Below are 6,000 nucleotides of genomic sequence, written 5' to 3'. Positions count from 1 at the left end.
GTATTTTGTCACCTCAGGTTTTAAAACAACGGATTACTAAAACAACAAACCTGCCCTGTCCCCTCCCCTCATAGATTATTACTCCCTCTGAGTTCTCCAAACCACAAGTGCCCAGAGTAGTTTAGGACACTTAAGAGCTCAGAAAGCCATCGCGCCCTCGCGGTCGCACGTCACTCCCAGAGGTTCTGAAGCACTAACCGGACACCAAGGCCGCCGCAGTCAGGAACTCGCAAGCTGAGGCCCGCAATTCCCGTGACAAAACTGGTTCAAATTCCTGAGCAACTCCCACTCCAAGTCCTCGGGTCGTGTAATATATTGGAAGACATCAGTCACTACGTTACTGGAGAAACTGCCCCACCCATCCCCGACCGTGCAGAGAGCAAGAAGTTAAGGTTATGTACAGTGATATTTTTGAGCCGGGTCCTGTTTTATTTATTTATTGTAAAGGTATTAAGCTCCTCATTGGTTGTAAGCACAGGATGAAAACCATGCAATGACTTTGGTTATGCCCTCAAGTCTTTAACCAAGAAGGCACTATATTGATTTGAGCAAACTGCATCTTTATTTTGAAGTTGTATTAATCTATTTGTGGAGAGTTTAGAATTGTTTTCTTAAAACTCTGCAAGTAAGATAGCAATTCCTAAAAGTAAAAGCTTTAATAAAATGTGAAGTTTGGTAACAGATATGTTAAGGAAAAGAAAATGTGAAGTTAGGGGAAGGGGCTGGTTTTAAGTGTGAAAATGCTTTCCTTAGGGCTGAGGAAACCTTCGTGTAAGGCTTAACCATACACAAATATGGTTAAGGTAAAAATTTAAGGGGATGGGGGCAAGCACAGACTATTTGAACAAAATAATGGTGGGTTTTATTTCTGTTTCCTAGTGAACATTTTGCCATTTTTCAAATGTAACAAGCTAATATATCTTTGAAGTTACATAGTATTTCTGAGTTAAAAAATACATATTACCTTTGTGGGAAGTTGGGGACATGTTATACCCCTCCCCTCATATTATAGACAGATGCCTGTAAATTGGGCTAAGAGAAAAGAGGCTGCATCATATTTGTAAGTTTTCATTTTACAAGGGTGGCAAGTAAGGCTTTTATTATCTGCACAGGTCACTGTCATGGCCACTGTTGCACTGTGGTAGAAACTCTGGCCCCTTGATGTAACTCCTTTCTGATGCCACCTTTACCCCAAGAGCCAGCCAGACCATAACAACACATTCCAAAAGGAGCAAAATGGTATTAGATTTCTGGCTCTGTACTTGTAACAGAAATTCACAATGAGTTAATGTAAGCAAGAGAGGCATTTACTATAAAAATACAGTGTGTCCTAGCGAAACCAAGGATCAAGTAAAATTGGGCCTTATGCTTTTTCAGTGCCTCTCAGCTTCTCTTATGCTCTCTAGTGTACAGAATTGAAAACATGGTGCTGCTCCCCGCCCCCAAAGTTTCTGACCTTTATCCCTCAGAATCTATTGCTATAAATTTAGTATTTGTGTTCCCTCAAATTCATGTTTTGAAAACCTAATGCCCAATTGATAATACTAGGATGTGGGGATCTGTGGGAGGTGATTAGATCATGAAAGGCAGAGTCCTTATAGACAGGGTCAGTGCCGTTTTGAATGAGGTTCCAGAGGGATCCCTCCTCTCTTCTATTATGTGAGGATACAGTGAGAAGTTTAAAAGTCTGCAAGCAGAAAGAGAGTCCTCACCAGAACCTGACCATGCTGGCAGCCTGATTGGACTTTCAGCCTCCAGAACTATGAGAAATAGTTTATAAGCCACCCAGTCTGTGGTATCTATTTTGTTATAGCAACCCATACGGACTAAGGCATCTATTAACTAGAGACTTACTTCTGTTTCTCATACCTGATTGCAAAACTCCTCATTATTCTGGCTTCAGTTAGATGCATACTCCTGGCCCCCAAAATGTGTTCAGGGGTCAAGATTACATGAAGCCATCAGGGTGGCTCGCTTCTAACCTTATTTTTAGGCACATATAATTGCATCTCCTCTTCCCTAGGATCCCAATGAAGAGATAATAAAGATATAAAAAAAGAAAAGTCTTTTGCAGCATGGAAAACAACATGAGGTACCATCAGCAAACCTGATATTTTAATTTCTGTGATGTGGAAAGCAAATGAGATTGTATAGACACATAGCCCAGAATGGGGAAAACCACAGCTCAGAATACACATTCCAGAAGCCAGTAGAATCAGAGCCATTCTCCCCAAGGAGCTCCCAAGAGGCTACAGGAACACAGGCAGCAGCACAAAGGTCAGAGGCTTACAACATTGTGCAGTTGCTGCAGCATTTGTCCTCAGCTTGAGCTGCCTGGAGAACTGTTTGGGCAGAGTAAATTTACCTGGGGAAAGCCCATGAGATGAGTATAGGGCTGGGGAGAGAGGCAGCACCTAATAACAATAGATATGGAGAGAAAGAATGTCTATCCAGAATGAATCCCTCCTTGAGTTGCCAGTTTGGGGGATCTTGGACCAGCATGGCTGTTTTCTCTCATGTACCATCAAAGCCTGCTAGGGACAAGCAGGCTTTCCCATTTATGGGTACAAATTTTGTAGTTACAAATCAATGTAGTCCTTTATTCATGAATATAAGTAAATGTCTACCAGACATGGGAGAGGCTACAACAACTTAAAAAAAGAAAGTCCACGGTAAATAAACAATATAACTGAGCGAGGAGGAAACAAAAATAATACAAGGAATAATATAGAACTATTTTTTAAATGCTAATTGATATCCTCTAGGACACCTAAGAATATTGCAGCAGTAAAAAACAGAATAAGATGTCATTGAAAGGAGCAACAAAGAGAATAATTGAGTTCTTGAAAACTACAAGTGTGATTGCTGAGGTGAAAAATAACACAGGCATGGCTGAAGATCAGATTTAGAATTATAAAAGATAAAATGAAAAATGTCCTTCAGTACACTAGAATATAAAGTACAGGAAACATTCAAGTGAAAGCATGGAGAATTAACCCAGAAGACACAATGCCTATCCAGTCAGTTCCAGAAAAAGAAAGGAAAGACAATGCAGGGAAGAAAGACATTAATCATCAGATTCAAAGGGACACCCAAGTAGGATGAATGGAAAACAACTATGCCTGGACAGAGCCTAGTGAAATTTTAAAGCATTGAGGATAAAGATGAAACCCTAAAAGCTTTCAAAGATGGAGACAAAACAAACAAAAAGCAGACTAACTACAAAGAATGAGAACCAGATTTTGAACAGGCTTATCAACAATGCTGGAGACTGGAAGACAGTAGAGCAAGACCTCCAAAGTTCTGTTGGGAAATAATTTTGAACTTAGAATTGTGTAACCAATTACCAATCACATATGTAACCAAAGTAACAATCACATATGAAGACAGTTAATACTTGCAAGGTACCATAAATCCAATGAAAAGTTTAAATCCAAAGATTTCTTTCTGAAACAAATTAAAAATAATTGAGGATGTTATACCAGTTGTGTTCTCCAGTAAGCAGAAGCTGACAAAGAACTAGAGTACAGAGTTTTACTGAGGAGTAACATCTGTGAAGTGGAAAGGGGAGGACATGCAGTTAGGTAGGGGTAACAATTAAACAATGATTCAGGCCTGACAGTCTCTGTCAGCCCCCTTGATAGCTGCAGAGCAAATATTTCCCCTTTGAAGAGTCCTGAGTTGGGCAGAAATGGCTAGGCCCTCCTCCAGTCGCCTTGTTCAGTCATTGGTCAGAGGCTGATAACCTCAGACTCTGAAGGAATTAACACCTAGAGGCCCTCAGTTAACCAGTCTCCTTGCAACTGGTCATTAAGTTCTTTCTTGAAAGGGAATCTATCAGCAAATCTCTGTGGTTGTCACAGATATACTTTAGCAAAACTAAGAATCCAAGAAAGAGGAGTACACAGGATTTTTTAAAAAGGTGGGGGGTGGAGGCAACCAAGGAACTCAAATCCCAGGTTGACAGTGACACAGGTAGCCAAGAAAGCAATCAAGACAAATTGAGGGATGGCAGGTGTTAGGTCAGAGTTGCTCAAGAAACTAGGCAGACGGACGCAGTGAGCCAAGGAGCAGGGTTTGTTAGTGAGGAATAAGAGGGGAAAGTGAAGCTAACCAAGGGAGGCTGAGGAGCCAACCAAGGGAAGTTAAGACTGGCTCAGTTATTCTTAGGTGCAGGGTTTTTAAGCACAAAAACCTGCAAAGGGTAACTGGTTGGGGTGTCAGAGTCTGATTGGCTAGAGCTGGTTGCTGGGTGCCATTTCTGCTGACCATTGTTCTTGGTACCATCTTACCAGCCTCGGGTTAAAGCTGTATCCTGTTATGCCAGATAGACTGACCCCAGACCCAATCTTAGCTAGGCATCTATTTGTCCTAGGTAGGGTTGGCAGGCAGTTTCCCAGGCAGGCATTTTCCCAGGCTACAGTTTTCCACAGTGTATTTTCCTGCCTGGTGATTTTCCATTCCTCCTAGGCCTACCTAGTTCTGTCAGGAGGAGGTTAGAAGGCTCTGGGAATATGATTTTTCAAAAAGCAAGTGGACAATGTGAGCACATGTTAAGAAGACAACCATCTGCAAGCCAAGGAGAGAGGCTTCATAAAAAAACAAACCTGCTGACACCTTGACCTTGCACTTCTAGCCTCTACAATTATGAAAAAATAAATTTCCATGGTTTAAGCCACTCAGTCTGTGGTATTTTGTTATGGTAACCTTAGCAAAATAATAGAGGGATGGTAAGGAAAGAGAATTTTGCTTTATTTTCTATACTCTTTGATATTGTTTACATTTTTATTTAATTGTATACAAATTATTTTGTATAATGTGTGGAGCATCTAGTCAAGTAATTGTCATCTAATACAGCATCTAATAAAAATTGTTTAAAAATGGAGGAACTGATACCCAAAGATGTGAAATGACTTACCTTGAATAACAGAGTTGCACAACCGCAGATGAGATCTCAGATCTCCTGAGTCACCAGCTAGGACTCCCTCCTTAGTAATATTTGGTCTTCCTGTCCCCAACTGAACACTTGAATTAGAGAGACTGGACTAGTGGCCTGCTTCCTAGGAGGAAGGAAGCTGAAAGGTGGCTTTTGGTATCAGACTATGTCAGACAATGACCAGGACATTCTGGGAGTAACAGAATGTTCCACTTATTAAAGGGAACTCTCTTATCTCTAGTATCCAAAGATCAAATTCCTAGAATTTGTTAACAATGACACTCCCAAAAAGATACCCGAGACTTGAAGATAAAAGCCATTGTTCAGCTTGAAAGGTACCTTACACATATGTAGATGAAAGAACTTGAAAGTTCTTCCTTTTGGTTGAGGATCAGGAAGCTCTACCAATAAATAAATAAATAAATAAATAAATAGATTTCTTCAGGATGATCCTCTGATTGCGATGCAGGGCTGAACTCAGGTTTACTGATTTCTCATCTGTGGCTCTCTGTAAATATACAGTGTCCAAGAAGGATATTTATGAGAAACCACAGAGATTGTTTCTGAGATTGGAAAGGGAACCATTCTGTAGAACTCTAGGGGAGGTACAGTTGATTATTGTTACTTGCAGTAATTAGGTTCTATTAAATCACCATAAACACTGATTTAGTGAGTACTGAACTATTGCTCCTAGAAGAAATATAAGGTTAAGTTCCTGTGAGCCTCCATTCACATTTTCATTAAGTGATCCATACATGCCTTGTTTTATGTGTTTCTATTTAGACATGGTATTTAGCATATATTATTGATTCATTAAGATTGAACTCACAGCCAACAGAAGCTTATCTAACATACGTATTTTCTCCCTAAGGTACATGATAACTTCTTACACTTAGGAACACTAGGCAGCACTTCAGCACTATGCCTTTAAACATTTAACACAGTGAAATAACCAACAAAAAGGACATATATACACACAACCCCTATGGCACTTGTTTATAGTAAGAAAGCTAAGATAAGAAGGCAGAGCATTACCTTATTCAACCTTAGCTGAGAAACTCGAA

The sequence above is a fragment of the Phyllostomus discolor genome, chromosome 7 (assembly GCF_004126475.2).
Source record: "Phyllostomus discolor isolate MPI-MPIP mPhyDis1 chromosome 7, mPhyDis1.pri.v3, whole genome shotgun sequence".
NCBI classification, from domain to species: Eukaryota; Metazoa; Chordata; class Mammalia; order Chiroptera; family Phyllostomidae; genus Phyllostomus; species Phyllostomus discolor.
The sequence above is the reverse complement of the archived record's forward strand: the minus strand, read 5'-3'. Positions refer to the sequence as shown.